We start from the raw sequence: 25,600 nt of genomic DNA on the forward strand, positions 1-25,600 counted from the left end.
CGCGCGAGTGGACGGTCTCGTAATTTCATTCGCAGGTGTACGCAGGTCTACACTACTTAAGAGATAAAATCAGTCCTCGAAAGCTGTAATCGAAATAGCTCGCCGGCGACTGATTGAAAAATAACGCGGAGAACAAAGTGATATTACTCCATCGCCACGGGTATAGATAAACATCGGAGCCTCGTTGTACGCGCGTGGAACGTCGATAGCGGATCTTAATGACCCTTAATCGCAGAGTCCGAGCCTCTCGCGCATGTGTGTGTATAGCCTCGCTGGCGTATCCATGTAAGCCGAAGACAGCGCTCTCTCAGCCCTTCGAGGGAAAAAAGCTTTCCGGACGTGGAGAATAAAAAACGCGCCGCATTAAACGTCAAGGCTCGCGACGATAAATCCAACGTAGCAGCAGTAGGCTACCGAAAACATAACCTTTAAATACGACGCACGGAGGCCGTAAATCATCGAGTGAAAACGAGCGCGCGCGCGAGGCGATTTTTACGAGAATGAATTCGGAGACCTCGGCGAGTTTGTAAAAGATCGGGATCCTGAAGTAATAATGACCGCGATGAAGCTTTTTTCAATCGAGCGCTTCGCTCGTTTCTATAAAGCGATTTTACAAGGTAGCAAAAAAGAGGCACTTTCGTTATACAGACAGTAGCGGCGCTTAATAGAGTCGCGGCCGAGTTTTTTGCGTGACGATATTCGGCGACACGGATTATTCTCCCCCTCTGCGGCGAAAGAGTCGAGCTCGTGAAGAGATTATCACCGGCTGATGGAAGCGAAGGGGAAAAAGTCGGGTAAGATGTTATCGTGCGCGATTACACTCGAGTGTCGGAAACTCAGCTAACGGACTTTTGTAAAATCGACGCTACAACACGCGTTGATTTTTCATTCCTCTAATTCCAGGCTCGTCCTCCGTTGCAGTCTTCTTACGTACACACTCTTGACACACTGAAGAAAGTAGAGAGAGAGAGAGAGAGAGTGAGGGGAAAAGGGCGGCCCGGCGCCGTAAAAGAGACTAGCCACTCTGCGTCACTCGCTGCGCGCGCGGCAGCCGACCTCGGGACCGTACATCTACACGTATAGCACACTAGTACACACACAGGTGAGGCTCTACCTCTTCCCGAATTCTTCTTTGATGCGAGAAAGCCCATGTCTCTCTCGAGACTCACGCTGCTGCTGCTCGTCGACTGCAATTTTGACGTGGCCGTCGTGCGCCATTGGCTGAAAGTTGAATGCGCGCGCGGGTCGATTCGATTGCTCGTCGTCGTCGAGGATAAAATTCCGACGCTGTTTGGAAAATGTAACCCTCGCAATCGGATTTCACGCATTGTGTATCTGTCCGGCGTACTTGCTGAAAATACTTGATTTCCAAACGTGTACAGACGTCGGAACGATTTACATAGACAAGCCTTAACCGTATACGAGATAAAGGTGCCGGCGGACAGCGCGAAGGAGGGGCTAGTCGCCTGTATATCGGCTTCTCTCGCGTGAGGGGAAAAGAAAGAGTCGAGTCCCTTGGAAAATAATAACGTAGCTGCAGCAGCGACATTCGCGAAAAATCCGATAAAGGCGGGTACGCAGAGTAGCTTCAACGGCGCAGCGTCTCTCGTTTCGGAAAAGAAGCCGTATACGTGTACGAGGCAAACAAAAGCCGAGAGTGGGCGAGGTATATTAAGTCGAAAATTGAAATCCGGTGTAATATGCAAGAAGGTCACTCGCGCGTGAGCAACGTCGTCGAGTCTCTATAACATCATGTATATAACGATAAAACTATTACTTCGGGCTCGTAGAATTCTTCACCTCCTCGACTCTCTCTCTCTCGCTCTCTCTCTCTCTCTCTCTCTCTCTCTCTCTCTCTCTCTCTCTCTCTCTATCGTGCATCCGGGCCATCAATCCGTCCAATTTGTCCCGAAATATTCATCCCATTCTCGAGCGGCGCAAAAAGCGCATTCGTGCGGTGGATCGGCGCAGCTGTAGCTAGCGGTAGAGAGAAAATCGCTCTCGCGACCTCGTACAACTCGAGCGTGCATAAAGACCAGTCCGCGCACAATCCTAACATGCGGCAAATTTAAAAGAAAAGTGGCCAGCAGCCGCCGGTTAAGGAGTTTCTCCCTCTCTCTCACTCCCCGAAATTCGGCGAATCGCTCCGGCATTCAAGACGCGCGCGCTCTCTCGCAAAATCGCTATACCTTTATCGCGCGCGCGCGCCGGGGCTAAAGCGCTTTGGCAGAGTCTGCGGATGTACGTATAGTAGGTATAGCTCTCGTGTATGAGCCGGCGCGGGTCGCGCTGAATCGATTCCCGGCCACCTCAGGTGCACACATGCCGCCGACGCCGCCAACGCCGCCGTCGCTTCCAACTACACTCTAACCCCCACCTCTTCCTTCGCTCTTACGTGTGTGTGTGTGTGTGTATGCACGTATGCATGCTTATAAGGCTGGGCGATTTTTGGCTTTTCTCTTGTACCGCCATTGTAATGCGGAACGACGTGGAGCCCGATTTTCCGCGCATTTCCTGGGAGCTGCCTTCTTTTTTGCGGGGCCCCGCCGAGACGGACTTGATTTGTGCCGTGCGGTCACTGCTCTCGGCCATCTGGTGGTGATTTTTGCAAGTTTTTGGGACCGTTTTTGCCGGCGCGCGTGATTTACAACGCGAAACTGAGTCAAGGCCCGTAAACGAAGTTGCTCCGCGCGAAACGCCGCGTTATTAAAATCCACGCACCAGCTGCCGCGAAATTTTGTGCCGAATGTGTGTACATGCAGCTCCCGAGCGTCCGAGTAACCCGAATTAGGAAAATAATTGCGGCTTTAAGCCGAGCGCTTATATAGCTCTCTCGCTCTGAAATATTCTTAACACCGTGATGAAAGCTGGAAAAAGGACTCGCCCTCCCTCTGAAAATAGCCGTTCGGTCCATGTGCCAATTCTTGCCTGTCCGTTGATATCAGCATCGACGCGGTTATAAAGAGAGATACTCGCAAAGAACTTGCATTCTGTAAATTCCGTTTGGATCCGGTTCAAATTTGCCAGAGACTGTAAAAATAACTCGTCCGATCAGCGATTTCGAATATCTGCATGCATTTCCAGAAAAATCAAACCGAGAGAATCAGCTCCTTCGGCCCCAATCTTTGCACTACCTAATTGCGCGCTCGACGGCGTTTTAATTTCGCACTCGCGCGTGCATAAGGTCTCATTACATTTTTGCTTGTTCCCACGCTCGCGCGGAGAGAAGGAGAGAGAGAGAGAGAGAGAGAGAGGGCGCAGCCGATTAAATTGAAGGAAGACGACCCGTTGTCCGCTCAGGAGGCAGCTTCGGCTTTAATCCCTCGAGGACTTAGTAACTAAGTGGAGGACCCGAGGACACGCGCGTCGAGAGACAGCTAGAAATACAGGAATTTGCCGGGGAGTGAGCGAGAGGAAGAGAGAATACGGCCTGCTAAAGGGGATCTCTAAATCGTTCTTAATTCTAGACCTCTCGCGCTATGCCATTGAAATTGAAACCGAGTTGAAGGAGGCGCGCTCATGTAAGAATTCGCCCGAGCCCTCTGAAGGGCCTGCGCGCGTACGCTGAATTTCAAGTACTACCTTTCCTCGGCGTGAATCGAAGGTTTGTTTTTATACTCCACGTTTTCAATCGTTCAAAAAGCAGCGGAGCGAGTTAATACAAGCGAAAGTCAGGCTACACAGGTCGAGCCCTCGGTGTAATAGAACGATCGCTGGCACAACGAGAAACGTCACCTAATTACGGGGAATAACTCGCACGCGAAGCCTGCGCTCTATATAGACTGCAAGCCGCGCGCTCGCGTGCTCGCTCTATAGATTCGTCGCGATTTCAGAGCCGCTCACTGCACACACGCCTCGCGTATATGCGCCATGCGAGAGGAAAAAAAATGTTTAACAGCTGCGTTCTCGCGTTTTACGAGGCACTTGCTTTTCCCCTTTTTTACGAGCCCGAGCCTTCGAAGGCGCTTCTTCGCCCTTATTGTATTCCTACCTGACTAAGCTTGTTCTCGCGCCCCGGTTGCTTTTATCTCTCCCCTCTCTCTCTCTCTCTCTCTCTCTCTCTCTCTCTCTCTCTCTCTCTCTCTCTCGCGCGCGCTGTCTGATCCCCTTTATTTCGGCGCCGCTGCTTTTCCTTACATATACGCGTATATGAAGTGAGCGGAGGCGGCAGAAGCGACGATTGTTTACGAGAGGTTTTCGCGGCGGCTATACGCAGCTGCAACTTTCCGCGCGGCGAGAGGCGGGGAGGAAAGTTCGAGCGCGCGTCGATTTTTCGTAACGAGCGATTTATTACCGGAAACTTAAAACTCGTTACTTCGGGCTAATAGAGTAAGTTAGAGGCTGGTGCCGCCGCCGCCGCTGCCTACTGACCGAATAGCACCGCTAGTTTGGCTGAACTTTACTCGACGAATCGCTGTGTGTGTGCGCAGTGCGATTTTGAGCCGGGTAGTAACGAGCTGTCATTTCCACGGATAATGATCGTCGGAATGGATTTGGAGATTTTTTCCAACGGGAGGGATTTCGAACGAGTTTTAATTAACTGAACGACCGACGTGTAGTGCGACCTGATTTTAATAACTCACGCGATCGCGAGAAAGTCCGGCGGACAATACAAACACGTGTTCCAATCTGAAGTGCACACGAGAGCTGCGAACAATCGAGTCACTCGATGTGTCCATTACGACATTCTAACGCGAGAGCTAAGGTGACATAATAAAAACACACAGCGGAACATTATAAGTGAAAAGTGTATATAAAGAAATATACGTTCGAGTAAAATAACAAGGGATTTACGGCGGTGAAGAGAATAACGCGCTTTGATACAACCGAGTCGCATCAATAAAACAAAGCCACGATCGCATCGGGAACGCGACCGCCTATAAAAACTCCTTCTCGCTGCAGCACTCGACCTCTCGCGAATTTTCCCTCTTTCGATCGCCCCCAGAATATCACCAGCCCCGCAGCTCTCGACTTATTTCATCGCCAGCGACCACCCAGTGAGCGACTCAACGGGCGGTTAACGAGCTTCGACGCAATCTTTATATACATTTCGCCCGTCGGAACGACGTCCGATTCCGAAATTATTTCATCGCTGTGGAGAGGGTCGCCACCTCTTTGCTTCTATACATTGTGCGCAGCTTAAAAAATTACCGATGAATTAGGTCACAGCCTTTCCGCTGCAGTGCTCTCGCCGTCGTGAAAATTCTCTCTCTCTCTCTCTCTCTCTCTCACCGGCAGATTTAACGAGCTGTGCTGTAAATCAGCTTTATTTAGCTTGCCACACTGTCGTTTTCCGAGATAGAAAAACGCTATTCGAGCGCGGAGAACGTTTTTAACTCCTTGGCGCAAAACCTTAATTAAAATTGTACGACATCGCTCGCGGAAGCAATAAGCGTCCGCTCGATTCGCGATCTCCGATTAAAAATTCAGCGAGCCGCCGAAAAAAATGCGAGCTCATCCCCCCGCGGTCGATACTGGCCGAAGAGAAATAGCCGCTCGATTTCGTGCAAAGTTCACCGAACGGGCAGAGAGGGAGAGAGGCTGAACGAAACACGAGGCCAGACGCCGTGTATAGTATCCTGGCCGATTAGCCCAAGAGCCTCGAGTGTCTTTCTCGCGAACAATCCCTCTCTTCCAACTCCGTGAGCAATTTAAACGGCGGATATTACGTTTGTTCGCGAAATTAATCACGCGCGGACTCGCAGAAATTAGCCAAACTTCGATATTGCGCAGCTAGCTGCTCTCTCTCTCTCTCTCTCTCTCTCTCTCTCTCTCTCTCTCTCTCGCTCGTGTCCTCGGCGAAGAAATTACAAGGAGAAAGCGTACAACAAACCGTTAACGAGTACCAAGATAGGAAAAGAAGTATTATGAGTTGTTGCCTCCCGCTCCTCCGCGAAAAATGGCCGCGATACAGCCGTAATAAACATCCCCGATGCAGAGACGTCTGATCTATGAGATCCGTATTGCCGGATTGAATTGCGATACTCGGATGCGTCGCGATGGCAACGACCCCGGTTTTTTCTCTCTTTTCTCCGCGCGTAATCGCGAGGCATTGTGTATCGCTTGTCTGAATCACAACGAGCCGCTCGTGAAGAGCGAATCAGATTTGTTCGTGATGTTAATATTTCGATTCTGGCCAGGTATACGTGAACCGAATGCGGAGCTCTTTCACCCGGGGGCTTATCAAAAGATTCTCCGATTCGAAGGCCTGATTTCTCCACCGTATTCGTCTCGGGTAATGCGACCGTGGAGGAGATGCGCGATAATTCGCATTGCCGGAGATGGACGAGGGATCGGGTCCGAGAGAGGCTGACCGGAGGATTCTTGCTTTATTGATGAAGGTATGTACAGGGATTCCGCTGAACGTATTCCGGAGATTTTCAGAACGTTTTCCAATTATGGCCTGTGAGTGCGTGTGATAAATAGTAATGAGGACATTCGAGAGATCGGTTTTCGACATGGCTCGCTTGTTTCAACAGTTTACAAAGAGCCGCAAATTGAAACTCGATCACACGCGAATTTACTCAGTATATGGTTTGACGCAAACGCAATGAAAAGCTTGCGCTTGACGCGGCAACGAACTAACCAACGAACCATTCGATGACCCTCTGATATAGTATCCAGTTTTATTCCCGAAAAATATACCCACAACCGCCGCTTATTCAACGAAGCACGAGTTGACATCGGCAATCGTCTTCGCTATCAGCGTTCATCCGCTTGCAATCCCCATCTCCGCGTTGGCAACAAGCGCGCTTGCGGCGTCGTCTCAATCCTTGCAACCGGTCGGATAACAACAACAGAACTGATCCAGCAGCCGACGAGGCTGCCTAAGAGCGTCTAAGCGCAGGTGATATCGGCTGCCGATGCATCATCATCTCTCTCCCCTCTCCCCCTCATTGTATAAGCACACCTACATACACTCCCGCAAGCGCGAGCGCGACACACAACGAAGGATCATCGAACTCGCATCCTTTGTCGACTGCCGCTTGAATCGAACTATAACCAGCGCTACTCGCGTTGGCGCCTCAGGTGTGTTGGCTCAGTGCAGTCTTGATTAATGGTCGCCTATAATTATCGGAAGGGGGCAGCACTGCCGGTACTGGGCTGAAGAGTTGAGCTCCCGCGCGTTATCAATATGCGTCGCTGATGGCGGGAAGCTCATTATCGCTCATTGCCGCGCTGCTCCGTATATCGGGCTGATTTAAGGATAATTACGGCTGCTTTATTGCCGGGCCCAGCGTTACGACGTTAATCCGGTGGCGTATTATACGCGCGGGAGCCGCTATGCCCCCCCCCCCTCCCCTCCCTCTCCCTTCAACTCGTGGCTTTACGAGATGACATTGTCGTCGAGTTGCCACTGTGTATAACGTACACGCGTATGCGCGCCTCTGGCGCATCGCGCAATCGTCAAATTCAATTTAACGGGCCAATCATTGTTTGCTGCTGCTGCTCTACTCCGTTGCTAGCGGGTCGCCGGCTGTAAGTTTCGTTACTGCTGACACGCTTGTCCAGTTAATTATCTCGCGCCGGCGACGTTGAGTGGCGACTCCGAATCCAGGCCATACGCATTATGAACCCCCGTATCGACCGAGCTGAGCAGGGCGCCACCTAGCGGCGCGTACGCACTGTCGTGGTCGAAAAGCGTTCTAATAACGAAAGCGCGCACTGCATAATCGGGAACCGCGAGTAATAAACAAGCGCGAAGCGGCTGCGGCTGTAAGCAAATTCCCCGGGCAAAAATACATTAACCAACAATCGAATCCGCTCTCTCTCTCTCTCTCTCTCTCTCTCTCTCTCTCTCGCGCGCGCGCCGCGATCCCGCGAGGCCGATAACTCACTAGCGCCCCCATACGGTCAGTATAGCCGGCGCTGGATCATATGTACAGAGCGCAATCGCTAGTGTTCCAAGATTTTCGCTGTAAGTACTCCCCCTTCTTTACGCCCGGGAGTGCAATTTCCCAGGTGGATTATTAGGCACTCGAAGAGGCGGCGGTGGTGGTGGCAATTTTCCGGATGCCCAGCCAAGCGGGATGCGCCGCTCGGCCGATATATGGGGATGGATATAATTATTCAAAAGTTTCGAGAGCCGAAATTCGCGGCGGCTTATCGGCGATTTTTCTCCCTCTCTCTCTCTCTCCTCGAGGCTCGCGCAACTTTTCCACGTATTTTTCCAAGCGGAGAGGAGGTAAACTCGCGCGCAGCGCGGACTTTCTTCTCTTTTTCCTCGAGACGACTCGGATCTTCTTAACTCGGCGTTCCATCTGCATTAGGGGAAGAGGAGCGAGACGAGAGTCTGACTGAAAGATGTCGAAGTTGTCTAATTGAAATCGCTTCTTATGGAGCGGACGCGCGCGGGACGTCTGAATCGAGAGCCAGTCGGGAGGGGAAGTTCCGGCGGCCGAGGCAAAGTTCCCGCTCTGTATATGCCCCTCGCTCCCTTGAGATATTGGACGTCACTTGAGATTGCTTCAAATCTGATTTTAATTCCACGCCGGCTCTGGATGTAGCCGGTATCGCCGGGATAACGATCTCGCTTCTCTTACTGGTCATACAGGATTGAAATTTTCGTTTCTGAACGAGCCTTGAAAAAAAAAACAGCCCCGCCGTCATAGAGAAGTCGTCGGGACTAAGTTGGCCGAGACACGAGGAAAACGAAGCAGCAGCAGCCGCCGCCGCGGAAAAAAAGAGCCCTTCGTGAAACGCCGAAAAGTCGATCGTATAAATCGCCCTGTTTGGCACGAGGGCTACGAGGAAACTGAACGTCACGAGTCTCTTTTTCTCTCTCCTTCCCCTGTACCGGCGCTGCAGAGGCCCATCACGAGCGAGACCGAGAGAGTCACGATAGAACAAAAGAAGAAAAAAAGGGATAGACAGAGAGAGAGAGAGAGAGAGAGAGAGAGAGAGAGAGAGAGAGAGTTCGCTGGTCTAATCTCTCAACAAGCGAACGGGTCTACTAAAGAGCCGTGTACGGCAGAAGGCGCACGGAGTGAATTATGCAAAAAGTTGCGCGCGCCAACTTCTGATGTCGGATAGACACGCGGTGTGTACGAGTGTCTTCAAACCGCTCGTGTCGAATTAATCTCGTAACTGGTAATATCATCCCGGTGCATAATTGATACAGCCCCGACGATTAATCGAAGACCCAATCAAAGGTTAATATAGTTGAGGCTGCGGCTAACCGAAGTCGACGAGGAGGGGGAGGGGATAAAGGAGAAACAATATGTCTATATATATAGAGAGAGCTGCTGCCTCACTAATTAGTTACCGTGACGCCGGGAAAACTAGGAGACGGCCGACGGTTTGATGGGATACTAAGGAGCCGAGAAGATTGGGAAATTAAGCGACGAAATTTCCGTCCATCTTCGAACACACACACACACATATATCACACATCTGTGTATATATATATATATATATATATATATATATATATATATATATATATATATATATATATATATATATATATATATATATATATATATATATATATATATTATATATATATGTATAAGCGGGGGAGAGAGAAAGGGGGGCTATCGATGATACGCGAAGGCCTCGAAATCTCGCCGTCTATCACGCGGTGCGCTTGACGCTTAAGGGGACGATCAAGCCAGCCAATTTTTCACACCCCTCGATTTTGCTGCCCCGACGATAGCGAAAGTTTTGAAGCTCCGATATGATGAGCGCTTTATGAAAACGCCCAGCGACAATGGGCCGCATATAGCCGCTGTCTTATTCCTCGAATGGTATATTAGGGTCGATTTTTCTCGTACCTACCCACAGTGCGGAAGAATAAAATTCGGTTTTGCATTTGTGGCTTTAAAAACGATACAACACATCCGTTCAAGAACACGCGCAGCGCAATTGCGGAACAGCACATAATAAAAACCAATAACAAATAACATCAGAAGAGCCGGGAGGGGGAGGGCTATGTGTGCTCATGATTTATCGACGTAAACGCGGCCGCAAAACGAAAAACTGCGGCGCGATAATCCACAAGGGCGAATTCTCCATGCAGCCCGGTATCCCTCAATCGTATTTCATCCGGCGAGTCGAGAGAGAGAGAGAGAGAGGGTGGTACAATTTCTGCACTGCGCAAATACTGGAAATAACACACACACATACACTCATACGAATGATCCATAATCCTCCCGGGGGTATACCTGGGCGCAGCAGCAGTAGCAGCAGCGCGTAACCCAGAAACCTATAAACCTCGAAAAAGGCGTAGGCTAAAATTAGCCGATACGCCGCCGCGCTCTCGTCTACTATCGAAGATAAGCCGAACTCGGAGATGAAGTGCGATAGAGGCGGCCGAAATTAATTATCATTCCCGGAACTGCCGCCAGAGAGAGAGAGAGAGGGAGATAGAGACTAGTCAGTCGAGCTTCCGGTGACGCTGCCGCTGCTGCTCCCCAGGCAACTGGGCTAATGAGCAATTTTCCGAAATTTGCATTTCAAAGTCCTCGCGGCAAGTGCGCGCAACTCGAGCGCGGAAAATCCTGCGGACTGTATCTGGCTGCTCTTGGATTTTCGCGCCTGATGCGTCCAGGTGCAGCTGGTCGTAGTGGCAAAATTGTGGGCTCTTGAATCGTTCAACTTGGCGAATGAGCGTTGCAAACGTCGATAGTTTATTTCAATCTTCGCTCTAACCGCAATTTATATGTGTCAAAGTCGATTCAAACGAAACGTCGGAGATCAGCTGTCTTATATATAGGATACATTCATATGAATAGACTCTACTGTCGTTACTCAACCACCACCTCCTTATCAATGTCACTCATAGAAAACGCAGACACAATTTCGATTTAAAATCAATTAGCCTCTCAAATCAAACCAGCTCTCCACCTCTCGTCTCATTAAACCGATCCCTTATTTTACTCGACTACCGAATGTTTTTACATCGGAACAATCAAACCCGCCGAATTCCATCAGCAAGCCAATAGCTCAAACGAGGAACAATACTCCGCCATCCAAGAAAGCCTGCAGCCAGCGCAATATACGGCCTGCAGCATATCTAGCATCCAATGCAATCGAAGCAGAGTCTATTGTCAATCGTCGCCCGAAGAAACTTTCCCCCCTATACAGCAGTCCGTGATATACACACGAATAATCGTCCCGAGTCGCTCAGCAGCTCATCCGGACTATCAACGCACCTAACGGAATTATCCCAGGGCAAAGTTGCCCAGACACACTGCAAACTGCTCCACGACGAGTTTGCCTTTTAACCGGAAACACGCCACGACCCCGGGTCTTAAGCACCGCTTTAATGACGCGCGCGATGTCTCGAGAGCCACGTCGTTCCCTCTCCGGCTTTTCTTTTCGAGGAAATGTCGTTGGATCTTGAATGAATTTCCACGAGACGGTGGCGGCTCGGAAGTTTGCAATTATTGCGATCGACTGTTTAAAGCAACCAAAACTCAAAGCCATTCGGCTGACGCGACAAGGACTAACCCGCCGGCATTGTGAGTCCGAGACGCGTTATGCACCCGAAAATAAACTCGCTTCTCTCTCTCTCTCTCTCTCTCTCTCTCTCTCTCTCTCTCTCTCTCTCTCTCTCTGTTCCGTTGATGTGCAGACGGCGCGCTGCACTAAAGAGCTGCTTTCACGAGTAACCCCGGCTCGACGGACAGTATTCATCAAGGTGAACGTAAGCCGCCTGTGTATGTGTGTGCTGCGTCATATGTCGCGCAAGCATCGATCCCGCGGCGAGAGTGCATTATGTTATCGATTGCCACTGCTGATAATGACGACGATGATGATGATGCTCGTACATTTGGAAAAAACAGCAAGAGGCGCGTTGAAAACGTCAGGCGAAATGAAAGAGAAAAGTACGAATTCGTGTCCACGTCCGTCTGGAGTCTGAAATTCGTGCAGCCGCTGCATCTTCATAAAATTCAAAAAGACGCGTTCTCCCGAGGCAAGCGTCACTTTGTTGCTGCGGCTCCTTTGAAGTCCCGTCGCGCAAAGGCTAACTTGGCCGAGCTGGAACTTTTGCGAATTCGTCTTATTTTCAAAAAAATTCAAAGGCTCGCGCAGGCAATTTCCCGCGAAGAGGTCCTCGAGAAATGCACTCGGATACGTGATACGCGTTACGGAAAATTCGATTAGCGAGTGTCAACCGCGAGCTATTAACGTAAGTTATTTTCGGAGGGAAAATCGGGTTTTAAACGTTTTTCCACCGCAATAAAGCGCATGAATATATTTCCGACACGTCGTCCCCCCTCGATATAATCCATTGACACTCGTACAAGCGCCGCACGTTTGGAAAAAGTCAAACTTCGATAATCGCGCCGCCGCCGCTTCGGTGTATATAGGGGAGAGAGTCGAGCTCATCATAACTTTTCTTTCCGGGGGTCAACAACTTTTTTGCTGCGCAGCACGGACTCTCGCCTGCGGGAAATTCGCTCCGACGGATTATGAAGAGAGAGCCCAAACTATATACTTATTTCGCCTCTTCGGCCGTGACTCTTATATGCTCGAAAAACTTTGGGGCGGCTGTTGACTCCGATATTTTCGTATATACGTATCCACGATATTATATTCTCTCTCCTGTACAGCAACGTCGAAAAGTAATAACGTTTAACCTGCCACTCAGATTGATTAACTGAAACGTCAGTCGGCGTGTACAGCGCGACGAGGGCAAATAACGAGAAAAAAAGCGCGTCGGGGAAAAAATTCAATTCCGTCTGATGAAGTCGGCACACAGTCGACTCGGCGACGAGGAAATCAAAGGGAGCAAAGAGCGTCAAATCAGCAGACGCAAGTGCAGCCAGGTAGTCGTCGTCGCTCAGTCAAGAGCCCGCCGCGTCGATTGGTCAATTTAATCAGCGCGCAGGGCTGGTCAACGCACGCGCGCTACCTATATATATATATATATATATATATATATATATATATATATATATATAGAGAGAGAGAGAGAGAGAGAGAGAGAGAGAGAGAGGGAGAGAGAGAGAGAGGGAGCGACAGGCGGCGTTAATTATTGGGTCGCGTTGTCCGCAAATCGCTGCCTGGGGCTTGACGCATTGCGATCGACAGGCTCGGGACAGCAGTGGACGTTTTGAAAAATCGGTATATTATTTGCCCTTCGGCTATTCAACTACTGGCACTGTGTTCGTATGGCGCGTGATTTTGGTGACTTTAAATTCCATCAAATAGAGCAAACAAAAACAATCCACAAGCGTGTGGACAAGCAAAAGTGGCCGGGTATAGAAGAAAAGCAGCGAGAAAAAATCGGACTTCCCCAGCCAGCCCCCGATAGCCGCCTCGATATGTAGATTTATTCACAAAGATCGTCGTTATACGCTTGAGGTATGCGACCACGAGTGGCCGTGTTTTGATTGATACGCGGCTCGCGTGCCAGTGTAGCCTAATTCGTCGCGTGCGCGCACAGCGGCTGCTGCACCTCGCACAGCGATCATTGCGCTCTCTCGAGGGGAAAACAATGGCTACGTACGCGCACACGGGTTTAGCCTGGAATTTTTTTCTTTTTCATTTTTACCTTCCTCTCTCACTCTCTCCACATGAATCCGTCCGAGTTGGGTGTAAATAACGTTGCGGCTGTGTGTATAAGGGGGCGTTGCGTTTTGAGAGCTTCGTGCTGGGTGATTAATAGGGAGCTTTAAGCCTGCATTTCCTCGAAACTTGTAATAATAGATTTCGTTATGTGCGGCGCTATCGGATGTTTGCCTTCGCGGCTGGGGAATGACTCGTAATTTTGAAAGTTTGCTTTCTGGATTACAAGTTAATAGATAAATATTATATTAATTATACTCGCATTTTATCAGTATTAAGGAAGGGCGATAATTATCGCGGCCGGCGAGAACCTGCAAATTTGATGCGGCATAGTGCGCAGTCGTACGAGATAAGACCGCGCTGATGGCTGGTAAAAGGCGCTGCCGGCTTTTTAGGGCTGTGCGCGGTGTAAGCGGTGCACATTCTCGAGCTTTAGGAGAACCATCGCGCGAGCTTGATTGTTCATAATTCTCAACGGCTTCGGTGTTACGAGCTGACTGACGTTGTGGATTAGTATTGGCACCAGCTGGCTTTTGATTCTGAAAAGCCTCTAAAAATGCGTTCAATTGAAAATCCATCCCCAACTTTAAACAGATATCCCCCCCCCCCCCTGCTAATCCATCCTCCATCTTCTCCTCGGCGCAGCGGTGCAAAAAGAGATCGGCGCGCGGAATTCACTCCCGGAAAAATCGCGATCCATTATCCTTTGCTTCTGTTTCGCTTCGTTAGAGCCCTGCACACCGCGGAACCGATACGTCAACGTCACTCGATCGCGCCGTGTAAATACACAAGGAATGGCTGCTCCTTTTTTCCTTCTTCCTTCTCGCCGTCTCTCTTTCGCTTCTTCGTTTTACAGATCGACCGAACGCCAGCGGAATAGCGATGAAGCTAAAGAGGTTCCGGACTCGGATCGGGCCTTCCTTTTTTTCTCTTCGGCGCGCCACAGAGTTTCCCTTTGCTTTTCAATTAGCGAGGGAAGGTGGAACATGTTTTTGCCGCATACGTGTGATAAATCACGATTAGAGGCGCGTTTCGATGTCGCCCGATTAATCGCGTCCCAACGCATGAAATCATGTGATTTTCACGTGACTCGAAGCGGAAATAGCATTAACATCCACGGACGTTGCTGTAGCGCCGCAGCTCGCTATCTCTTATAAAACTTTCCGCAAGAAAGTTTAAAGGAAAGCCCATCCGCGCGGTATCGTCCGATTGAGACAGTAGTTTGTCCGTTGGTCGCGAGAGAGATGGGGGCACACGAGCGGTACGAATTCGAGCGCAGGGCTCGTCATATACTTCCATCAATTTTTACGAGCCCCTCGATTTCGCCGAGTTTCTTTTTCGGGACGACGGCCGCGTACATTTTTTACGAGGATCTCCAGCAGCGGCGATTCATAAATTGCTTTACGCGCTAACCCGTATTACACACGGCGAACTTTCGACAGAGAGAAGGACTGGTTCTTTTTTTTTGCCGCCGAGTCGCATAAAGAATTTATCTCGCCGGCTGAGAGAATCTCTAAGAGTCGAACGATCTCGAGGAGAGTTTTATTGAGTCGACGGCATTATGCCCGTAGAGAGCTGACTGTACAGGGAGATTTTCCTCCTTGTGGCGGTGTGTGCTAGGAATCGCCGACTGTAACCAAAGAAAAGAGATGTTTTATTGCGCAAACCGGGAGCTGAAACAATCCGCGAGCTTTTAGCGGAATTTCTTTGACCTCGGGGAAATATTGACTCTCGGCGCTTAATTGACGGCGGAGCTATTTGAATGTTCAAACGCGCAATCGCAGAAATATTCCCGTAAACCGCGACGGGGAATTTTCAACGCGCCGCAGTGTAAATACGGCGTGGCGAAAAGAAGCTGCAAAATTACCGGCGTCGCCGCACCGAGGCGGGTAATTGAAAAGTCAACGACTCCTGCCGCGAGCCGAAGCGAAAGTTTATAGGAGCCCTTCGTGCCGCCCTTAACGGCGGGAAATTTAAAATTTAAAGGCCCCTCCAGCGCGCTCTCTCCCTCGCTCCGGTATAATTTTGATCCTAAGAATGACTACGCGAGCGGCCGAGCTCTCTTCCCGTATACACGCAACGCTCGCAATCAATAATTGCGCGGCTAATTTTGCGCCGTAAAGACCGCCGAGATTGAATATCCGATGGCCCGAGACGAGAAAAGAATTCCATTATCCGCTGCAGAGCTGTGTACGCCGGTATTAAAAACGGATTTTGTAGCGAGCTATTATAAAAATACAGCCGACGCGCCGCGCGCTGAGCAGCCCGATCACTTTATTAAATTATCGACTCTCTCTCTCTCTCTCTCTCTCTCTCTCTCTCTCTCTCTCTCTCTCTCTCTCTCTCTCTCTGATGAGTTTTATTAATAAAGGAGCCGAAGAGAGGGATAGATAGAGGATTGCGAGCTTTGCAGCCCCCCGACGATTGAGCGGCTTCTTTTGTATCGGAGCGCGTTGCGAGTTTCATCGAAGAATTTCAATTACGAAATTTTGCGAGATCCGTCTCGCTGCTTCCTTTTTCCGGGGCAAGAGTTTCCTCAGACTGCTGCGTACATACCCTCCTGTGTCTTTGAGACAGACGAGGCTCTCGCTTTTTCATTTTCGCGCCGGTAAAATTTTCGTTAAACACGAAGCGGTTCAAAGAATTGTTACCCGCGTATGGCCGACTTTCGGGAACTTTTACGCTCAAACTTTGCCGAGTACCTACTCTCCTCTCGCGAATTTTCGCCTAATTAACACGCAATAACAGGGACCGCCTAATACAGCCCCTCGACTCTGTTATCCCGTCTCTACCCTCGGCCAAAAGAAACAAGCCATATTGCCCGCGTGAAAAAGAAGCCCGAACTTCGGTCCGGCAAAGTTGCTCTCGTTAAAAATTCATAACTTGGCGCGAACTTCGCAATAGCAGATTAATAGCCGGAGAGAAATCTCCGGAGCGACGAGAGGTAATTAGAAGTCGCGAATTAATAGGCCTTCAGCTGAGCGCCCGGGAAACACACTTGGATAATTAAGCCGCTGATAAATTCAAGAGGAGAAAGGGGAAGAGAAAGATACGGCATTGTGTCGCCGGCAGCTGGCGCCTTTTCGCCGTCAAACTTGCCGCTTGACACAACAGAAACTTTAAAGTCGGATTAGGCGCGGGAGAGCTTCTTTCCGTACAGCGACTGCTGCCGACTACCTCTTTGGCCAAGCGAGCTGTGAACGGTTCTTTATTTTTCGACGTGGATTTATAAATAGTGGTCATCGGCGTTTTTATCGAACCATACGGTAGTGCGGCTGCCGTACCGAAATGGAAGGAATAGACTCGTGTAATCGAATTACTCGTTATTTTTATGCTCAGCAGTTTAATTAAAATGAAGCACTAGTTACAGCATCGTTAGTCGATTGTAGAACCGAAGAAAAATCCCGGTAACCCATTTATTCTCAAGCAACAAAAACAAAACTCCCGCGTTCCACTTCAATAATGCAGAGCAGTTTGACGCTATGCGTGGAACACAGCCGAAAATCCGGAAAATTCACGCAACGCTAGCTCTAGCGTCAGCCTCTCCGAAAAACAGAGACTCGAAACGAACGAAATAAAACATCGGAGGAAAGGCGCATTGAAAAGGGAAGAGGAAGGAGAAAGAACACACGTAGCCAGAAATGAAAGAGAGATTTCGCGGTCGATTCGCGGCGGCGGGAACGAGGAAGCCATTAATCATCATTTGCCGAAGCGTCGGCTGCTGCGGCGGCGGCAGATCGAATCGGCCCAAGATTAATCGCGACGAGATCCGCCGGCAGACGTCGAGCCGAAATAAAATAATACAGACGCGAGTTCCGGGGCTGGACTGCCGGCAATGGATTAGCGATATGGAAGCCCTTCCCTCTCTACTCGTTTATTTTTTTCTTTTTGCTTTTTTTCACGTCGGTCGGCTCTGACGTGCGCTAGTTTTTGCAACTCGGTAATCCGCGGCGGAAAGCTCTCGCGGCGGGCTGTGATGTGTTTTTGAATTTTACACACACCGCGCGACGGTGACGATGCGGAAGCTTTCTACCCCCCGCGCGCGTAAGTGTTATAAATGATATTTTTCTGCAAATCGGGGAATATCCTTTGCGCCGCGTGAATATTTTTGCGAAATAAATGGCTATGCAACCGCTGTACTGGCGTAACCGTGATCCGACATTCTCGACGAAACGATGTTGATTCCCGTGAAAACTCACGTTCGTTACACAATACAGCCTGTTCATTAGCTTCGTAATAAGCCAGGGGGGAAAAAGCTCCCCCCGTTTAATCAACGGTACAGCCCCATAAAAAGATCGGCGATAGGGAGCCACAATTCGTGTATGAGAGCCTCGTAAAAAAAGGAACGTCAGTAGGAGTAGGAAGAAAATCTCGGAACGGCCGAGCGAACGGAATAATCGTAAGATTAGAAGCGCAAGCGGCCGGAAAATGAAAAGGGCTGGAGGGAACAGTTTAACGAAACGACGTACCTTTAAATTTCGCCGCGGAAAAGCCAACACCCCGAGGCTGCGCGCTGTCGCGCAAATAAAAGGTCCTTCTCCTCCCTTGCGACGCGCTGTAAACTTTTCCGCGAGGAAAGTTCATGTTTCCTTGTCTCGCGCTCAGCTCTTGACTCTTGTGGGCCTATAGTAAAGATTATCGCTCATCGACCTCTGTTTGCGACCTACATTCCTTGTCCCGATACGCGAATACTGACGTTATCTTGTGAATCTAACCTACATAGGCTTGAAGGGGCCGGTAAAATACCCAAAAATATGGAATATTAAAAAATTACAGGAGAACACTACCCTCGTAAATAGACCCTCGAGGTGTATACATGTATCGTCGGCGCTATGCTGCAACGTCCGGCACTCCATAATTTAAAACGCGACGGGTCCGACGGCGGCGGATGCGCTTGTAAAAATTTCACGGCCAGCAGCAGCAGCCTCGGCCAACGGCCGATACTTTACGAGCACCGCTGCGTGCATCTCCGCCTGTTTGCGGTTTTCTATTGTTGGCGCAAGCTTTATACGTGTCTTTTGAATGTTTTTTTTTTTTAATTTCATACCACTTTTTATTTATCTCTGTGCATTTGCTGCGGAAACCGTGTAAATGATCGAGGTCGGCGCTTTAAATTCCAGGAAGTGAATTCCAGTGTAAAAAGAAACAAAGCTTCCGACAACAAAACAGCTCTCACTCCTCAATGAAGCCTCGCAATTGTTTATCAAAAAAACACGCCAAGCCATCTCGCTGAAAAATCAAGCATCCTCTAGTCCCCTCGACGCGTCACAAGAAGAAGAAGCAGCAGCATATCTCTTCACGCGTAGAATAGAAAAGCTCGCCCCTCTCGATGACGACGTCGACGTCGGAGGAGGAGGAGGAGGAGGAGAGGCCAAGACAATGCGTCGAGGGCCGGCTGCCGTCGTCGCAAGACTCGAGGGTAATAACGCCGAGAAGAGAAAGCTCATTGTGTTTAGCGCCTGCTGCGCCGTGCGTAAGGTGTGCCAAGAAAAAGCAAGAAAAATCGCGCGAGAGGAAAAAGTCAAGTTCGATCTCGGGGCTGCCTAATTTCTTGAGTGCTTCTTAATGCGCCTCTGCTGGGATATGCTGATGCCCGCGCGGCTTCTTTAATTGCCAATCCGGGTCTCTCAAGGCTTGGTTACGTCGAGAGGGATCTCGTCTTTGAGACGGGGGAGAAAAAGTTCGCCCTCCTCTTTCGGGTATGTATGCGCTTCGGAATAATCGAATCAGTGTGAAGTGGCAAATTGACAGAGCTCGTCCCGTCGAAACTCTCAGCTTATTCAAAAATACGTTTTTAACCGCAACTCCTCAAACGTCAAATTAATCTTCGATCCGAGCCGTACGTCTTCAAATATGTATACATTCTTTAAATATATGTCTATTCGCGTTCTCCAACTGATGCCAACCCGATATCACAATTATTTTTGCACGCGCTTCAAGAAGAAAAGCGCGCGGAGTATCGGCAAAATAATGCAAAGTACGAAAGCTCGCGAGCCAGAGGTAGAAAAGCTCAACTATATACGTTAAACAGCTCGCGTACGAGAACTCGGCGCAGCAGTCGGAGAAAATTCCAGATACAGCCGCGCAGTATATTTCGCCCCTCGCTCGGCCGTTCTCGGACTCAAAATCGAGAGAAGGAAGATGAACCAGCCTCGCGTCATCCATTCCGAACTCGGGCTCGCCGTTGGTATGCATCGGACGGAACTCACCTATACGCCCCGGCTGTATCGCGCATCTCGAAGCATAGCGAGGCAATCGAGTACACACAGTCTCGCGGAGCTGAGCCCTTGTATCCATCACGTAAGAGAGCCGGGCTTTGCGGCGAAAGACGGATGCGACGTGCCGCCGGACCCGTTGCACTGACAAACCTCGATTTCTCTCGCGCACAGACGATGATACACTCCGTACCTCATCTCGAGATTCGCGAGCGGAACCGACGATGTTGATATGAGGCTTGATGATAGGCCTCAGAGAACACGACGAGGCGCTGAAAGAATGATGGATCGCAGTGCAGCAATGTGTCAACCCGCTGGATTTATCGGGAAATGGGGGTTTATTCCTCGGCGCGGTGGTTCGCTTAATTTAAAATTTTCGATGAACCAACAACGCCATTTGCACTTGTACCCAGCAGCGACTCGTTAAAGGCTCGTGTTTCATCATCGCCGATACACTAGAGCGTCGAGTTTTATCCTGATCCGTGTCCATCTTCGTGGAAAAAAAAGGAATTAATTTCTCGCGCGAGCGATAATAATCGCCGTCCGAAGCTCGAAACATCGCTCGCGTCAATTGTCCAGGATTAAAACATCGGAAAAGTCATACTCGCGAGAGCGCGGAAATAAAAACAAACGAACGAACGAGCAACACCGGCAACAGACGACTGACAGAGGTAGATAACGAAACGCGCACACGCGACGACGGCGTCCATTATATAAAGGCTAATGACACAGTAATCCAGAAAATGTAATCAATACCCGAAGCCCTCCGCTCTATACACTCCGCGTGCGTGTATGCGCGCAAACAGCCAAACAGAGGACGCCGCATTTATCAATTAGTTCTTCATTAACGTATTATCGCGCGGGCAATAGCGACAAGCCGTCATCATCGTTATCGTCGTCGTCGTGATCGAACGAAAAGGCGAAATTCACATAGATCCTCGTTATATCGGGCCACGAAATTTCGACGGTTTATTATTCACGCTGCGGCGCGCGTCGCGATCGATTAATCGAAAGTGTGATGCACGCCGAGTGATTACACGACGCTATTCTCTATACTATACTCGTCAAAAATAGATACCGCAGGTCAATCGCAAAAAAAGAAGCATCAAACTCGCCTCCGAAGCTGACGCGCTAATTTTCCAGCGACTCGGGCGCGTATACTCTCTCTCTCTCTCTCTCTCTCTCACCGGCACGAGCTCGCGTTTCCGAGCAATTACCGCGGACACCAGTAGCGCACGCAAAGCGCGTACGCGCCATTACGCGGTAAAATTCACTCTAAGCGCTCTCCCGCCCCCACACACACACACACATACGCACAGATCTACCAATACCTCGTAAATAAACGGAGGGAGAGAGTCGGACAAGCGGAATACACTGCATCAGCTCTCTCGTCGCTGGTGTAGAGAGTAGAGAGCGGTGCGCAGCGCTGGTATAGCTGTATAGAGGATATGAAGAGCCGGAAAGAGGAGGCGGAGGAGGAAACGCGTGTTTGAGGAGGATCTCTCGAAATCTCCTGGTTACCCGCCATTAATCCCGAGGCGAATTGTTGCAGGGCACGCGGAATTGCATGCTCTCTTCTCCGTCTGTCCTTGCTCCCGCTCTACGGAGCACACTACAGCGCCGGTAGTTTGCGTACTTCGTCACGCGCTCTCGAAAGAGAGAGAGAGAGAGAGAGAGAGAGAGAGAGAGAGAGAGAGAGATAGAGAGACTGCAATTTTTAGACGCGACCTCGCCGGAGTTTCTCCGCGGCGCGAGAAATCGAGGCTTTGATGGGACGCGCGTATATAGCTTCCTGTGTACTCCCACTTATTTTTGCGCGATCAAAGCGCGGAGGTATAAATACGCGCGCGGGGACGTTTAATTAAAAAAAGGAGGAGGAGGAGCGTGATCCAATTAGGCGGAAAATCTTGAAAGGATTCCAGGCAGAAATACTCTCGAGATGGATGGGGAAGTCTGCGAGAGCGCGCGATTGAATGGAGGTGTATTCGTTGCGGCTTTGCTCTAGCTCTGTGTTCTCTCAATACCTGCGTGTCTGCTATGATTTCTTTTGCGGCTGGCTGGGATTTTTTCGAGAATCTCTTTCGGGATTTTACTTTCTTTTTGCTCGGTAGGACACTTTGCCGGCGGCGCGATTAGACACTCGGCGGAAACTAACCGGGCACTGCACAAAAGGCCCGACGAGATACGAGTGTGTGTGTGTGTGTGTGTGTGTGTGTGCGGACGTACTTCGCTACTGTCGAACGCAGGAGGTATACCCGAAGCTTTTTCATTGGCGGAGGAGCTTATCTCTCATACTTTCCGGTTCGCTTTCTTTTCCCTCCTACACGCTTTCGGCTGCGGTTTTGTTATATTTCCAGTCTAGCATTTTGGAATTAACGTCTCTATCATAACGCTTATATCCTCCGATAACTCGGCAGGGGAAAAGAGCTAAGTGCACATTACAATCGATATAGAGCTCGGCTATAACACACTCGACAAGTCGATAATCGCGGCGGCGGCGGTGGTGGCTGTGTATACACAGCTGTTGTTGTTCGCGAAAGCTGCGGCGACGAGAAGTACGGAAGAAGAGAAGGGAATAAGCTATAGGATACAAAGAGTGTCGTCGACGGCAGCTCTTTCAGTCGCGCGGCTGTTATACGTAGCTGCTGCTCTCCAGACTTTGCGCGACGAAGAATGTTAATTAATGCCATAATTAATTTTGCGGCGGCGGCGGCGGCGGCGGCCATGTTAATACCCCTCCGTGTTTTCACACCAAGCGCGTAGTGGCGTATAGTGTGTATAGAGAGGAGGGTCACGCGTATAGTGTGCCGGCTCTCGAGGACGTTGTTGCAGCTGCTGATTATTTCGGAAGGGAATTAAACGCCCCGGCGGGCTTGACTTTATTCGCGAAATTAATACAACGATGCGGGCGATGTGTATAGAGGAGAAGACTGAATTCTATCCGAGAAGGTATATCCATATCGGCTGTATAAAACCGCAACCAAACGACCGGAGAATTTAAGAATCGCACAACGATATTCCAATCCCGACGGCGAAGTGGTCGCGCATACAGCGATCGAGCCTCGTCGAGTAAACAAAATTCGTTAGCGCGATGCGGTCTCGAATGGTTTCGTCGCTGTGACGTGTATACTCGCGCTTGATTGATCGCCGTAGCTCTAACCCTTTGCAGTCGCGGGTTATTGCCGATCGCGTGTACGTCTCTTTGTGTGCCGCGCACGCGGGAAATGTTTTTTTTTTATCGGATGGTATTAATGCGATATTCCAATTACTTCGGCAGAATATAATTATCATTGTTATTAATCCGTCGAATTTAGAGCCGCTAATTAACTCTCCTGTATTATAATATTCCCATTGATATTTATATGCCATTCAGTCATATTATATTACATTACACTGTTAAAAATTGATTGAAAATTCAACAACAATAAGTAGTTGAAAATTCAATTTTGCGTTATCGAAAACTAAATTCAATAACTTTTGATTGAATATCTCGGCGCTAGGTTTTTCTAAGTTAATTCAAGTACATGTTACTGAAAAAACTTATAAAATTTTGACGTATCCAACTTTTATTAGGCATCAATTCGCATTTTAAATACTTATGAGACATGATAAAAACAATGTAAAATGATGTGTATCGTAACCTATATATTAATGAATTGTAAAATAACATCTCGAGCAACATCGTCAAACGGGATCGGGCAATAGCTGCACGGAAAGAAGTACGCACGCTGAGAGACGGCGCGACTGAGCATCTTGATTTTGATACTCTTAAACACGGTGTATTGGGATGCACTGATATTCAGCATGCTTGCACGAGAAAAAACGATGCGCAAGAGTCGGTAGGGCACGCGTCGCCGCTCGCGCAGTTGCACCGTCCCTCAGCATGCCTCACACTACTTCTTTCCGTGTGACAGTTCTACGCATTGATATAGGTGGTTCGACATCGCTACCGCGCATGCGCGTCGTCGCTGCGACATGTCGCGTCGGTCGGGCCCGCCCGCCGCCGCTGACCGGACGAGCGAGTTCGACAGCAGCGTTTTAAAGTAGTGCATGTTTGGCTTTGTTCGTAACGGATTTTTGGTTTTGTTCTACATTCAATGATGTCATTACGGTAAGTATAATTGCAATGAATCAATCAGTGACAAACTCAAGCTATTGAACCCGTAGCTCATAAAACCGCTTGATTTATTAGGTAGAGGTTAGGATACCCATTCGCCAGCAGTACGCCCCTGACCTTCCGTCAGACGAAAATATTAAGAGTCAAGAAGAAAGACGTCTTAAATTGATAGATCTTTTTGAAAGACTTGATCACGGCCAACCTGAAGTTTTGGAGTTAATGGACAAGACTTATGCAATGCAGCGCAAAAGCATTAATGACGTAACAGGTGAAATTAGTTTACTTATGACTGAGTGGCCTTTTCTAACGGACGACAAATGTTTAATACAACATGCTGATAAATTGATGGGAAAATGTATTCTCACGACATGGAAAAACTCGCTTGAAAAAAAAAGTGAAACCGATAAGACAGTATCTGAAGACTTGCCATACTTTGAAAAGAAATAAAAGTCAAGAACTAAAAGATATAATTCAAGACTGCAAAGAAGCAACTGAAACAAGAAAAGATAATTATCCTATAAATGCTATTATTTTTCCGCTTCTAGTATTATACTTTGAAGAAAATATAGAACTGCTATACAAAATCGTTGATGTAAGTTATTTACATACATTAATATCTGTTACAACAATAATTTAATTTAGTAACAATAAAAGTAATCATTCCAAATTTTAATTACAGAGCGCACTTAATGAGGATGCTATTCTGGAAACCTGCGCGAATAATAATCATCCTGTATTGATTGATTATTAGAGGTATGTAGGAGGCACTATTTAATTTTATAAAATGTATATATTTAAAAAATAGAAATAATAATTATATATTTTTTCAAATAGGTAAAACATTGTACGATTCAGAAAGCACCTGCAATATCATTCTTGAAGGAAAAACTGTAATCTACTGTTCAGATTTCTCGGATGGAATTTTATTAACATTCTTCAGTTATTATATTTTTTGGTTATAAGTATCCAGCAGGCTTGGAAAAAACTCTAGAATACATTCAAAGGTAAAAATATAATATTTGTAGATTTCTTAAATTGAACATAAATGGTACATTTATGTTTTAGGATTTTATTGCAAATTAACCCTCCAATAGGAACGAAGACTGCTCCAGGAAAGAAAATACGCACAAAATCCTACAACAGTGCCGTGTTTAGTCTAGCTAAAGCTTTGTCTAACTTTTCGGATTCTTTTAAAACAACCTAATACGCCAGATAATTAGTGAGATTTTAATTTAAGCATGCGAGAGAATGTATAAAAATATTCGAACTACCGTTAATAATCAGCAAGTATTTTGACTTTTTTTGAGATCGTTGCTATTTAATTGCAAGTAACTGTGTAAAGCTGTTTATTTAATATTTATTTATTGAACTATGTATTCTTTTTCTGCAATACATAAATATTACTCTTATAAAAATAGTGTTTATTAAACACGTTTCCAACAGAAATTAAAACAACAATATCATTATTAAGCGCACAAGGATTCTATTAAAAAGTACTTGAATTTTCAACAATTGTCAATGAATTTTTAAGTAGGATGTGGTTGAAATTTTCAATTACGTGATTGGAAAAAACTTTCAATCACCGATTTTTAACAGTGTACGACATATTATATTTAGAGAGCGAAATCAAAATTTCGAAATTCCGGCCGAATCATGGTGGCGGTTATCGGATTGCGCGGGTGTACATACTACACATACCGGAATCGTATAAATAAATTACACGCGTTGGAAATTCGCCGCGCGCCTTCAA

General features: G+C 48.3%; 1 protein-coding gene and 1 long non-coding RNA gene across 3 annotated transcripts in view; one reads left to right on the plus strand and one right to left on the minus strand.

Moving 5' to 3' along the window:
• The window catches only part of LOC100122716, a 162,539-nt gene that overhangs the window by 115,211 nt on the left and 21,728 nt on the right, over positions 1–25,600 (minus strand). The gene's annotated exons all lie outside the window — the stretch shown is intronic.
• LOC103315487 lies at positions 23,276–25,325 on the plus strand. Its single transcript, XR_511929.4, has 5 exons — positions 23,276–23,844; positions 23,926–24,442; positions 24,530–24,603; positions 24,685–24,854; positions 24,916–25,325. It is a non-coding gene; the product is annotated as an uncharacterized LOC103315487 (long non-coding RNA).

The sequence above is a fragment of the Nasonia vitripennis genome, chromosome 1, assembly GCF_009193385.2.
Source record: "Nasonia vitripennis strain AsymCx chromosome 1, Nvit_psr_1.1, whole genome shotgun sequence".
Classification (NCBI taxonomy): Eukaryota; Metazoa; Arthropoda; class Insecta; order Hymenoptera; family Pteromalidae; genus Nasonia; species Nasonia vitripennis.